General features: G+C 37.3%; 1 non-coding gene across 1 annotated transcript in view; it reads right to left on the reverse strand.

Annotated features, from left to right (window-relative positions):
* LOC143262118 (small subunit ribosomal RNA) overlaps positions 1-232 on the reverse strand; it is a 1,921-nt gene extending 1,689 nt beyond the window's left edge. Inside the window, exon 1 of the ribosomal RNA XR_013036051.1 lies at positions 1-232. This exon is cut by the window's left edge and continues 1,689 nt beyond it. This is a non-coding gene — a ribosomal RNA (small subunit ribosomal RNA).
* Positions 233-993: the final 761 nt, after the last annotated feature.

A 993-nucleotide genomic window follows, 5' to 3' on the forward strand; every position in this document is an offset into this window, starting at 1 on the left:
CGATTGGTTTTGATCTAATAAAAGCGTTCCTACCATCTCTGGTCGGAACTCTGTTTTGCATGTATTAGCTCTAGAATTACCACAGTTATCCAAGTAAATTTTAGTACGATCTAAGAAACCATAACTGATTTAATGAGCCATTCGCGGTTTCACCTTAATACGGCATGTACTGAGACATGCATGGCTTAATCTTTGAGACAAGCATATGACTACTGGCAGGATCAACCAGGGAACTATACAATATGTATATATAAAATGGACAAAATTTAAATCCTTTTCCATCGTCGCCTGTTTCATATATATATGTCAGGTCGACACACCATTTTTCTCTTTCAAATATGTACAAGTTTTGCCACATTCCGCGCTTGTAACATATCTTCTTTAACGCTCAATTTCTTTCATTTTTCTACCATACAGATATTTTACCGTACGCCCAAAAACGTACGTATTATATTTTTGTTCTATCATAAAATCACATTTTTCTACGTACGCCAGCTTCGTACGTTTCTATCTTTGCCTTCATAAAATCACAAGATAATTTTATCTTCAAGAGTCTCGCTATTAACATCTTGTAAGATAAATGTACGTCCCAGCTAAAACGTACAAATACTTCAAGTTAAGTAATAATATATCATCGCTATTGACAAATTTTTAAGATCCAAGACACAGTTCTCTCTATATGTTTTAATATTTTTTATGTACTCAAATATATTCAAAGGAAAAAGTACATGGGTGATGCCATAGTCGTGGAAGCGCGTACGCTCACGCTGATCTTCTGACCGCCGGAAGCACGAAACCTCTGATCTGGGCAAAATCGGCAAGCCGAGGAAGAACGGACAGGACACATGCTGGACTGGCGAGAAAGCGTGTTCTTCCGCTCGCGCTAGGCATTTCGATTTCTGACACCTCTTGATTTAAAAAATCAGTTTTTTGATAGTTTTCTCTCTCCACTGGGCTATTTCATTTTAGCCACAGTTTTCAATTGGTACGATT

The sequence above is a fragment of the Megalopta genalis genome, unplaced genomic scaffold, assembly GCF_051020955.1.
Source record: "Megalopta genalis isolate 19385.01 unplaced genomic scaffold, iyMegGena1_principal scaffold0091, whole genome shotgun sequence".
Taxonomy (NCBI): Eukaryota; Metazoa; Arthropoda; class Insecta; order Hymenoptera; family Halictidae; genus Megalopta; species Megalopta genalis.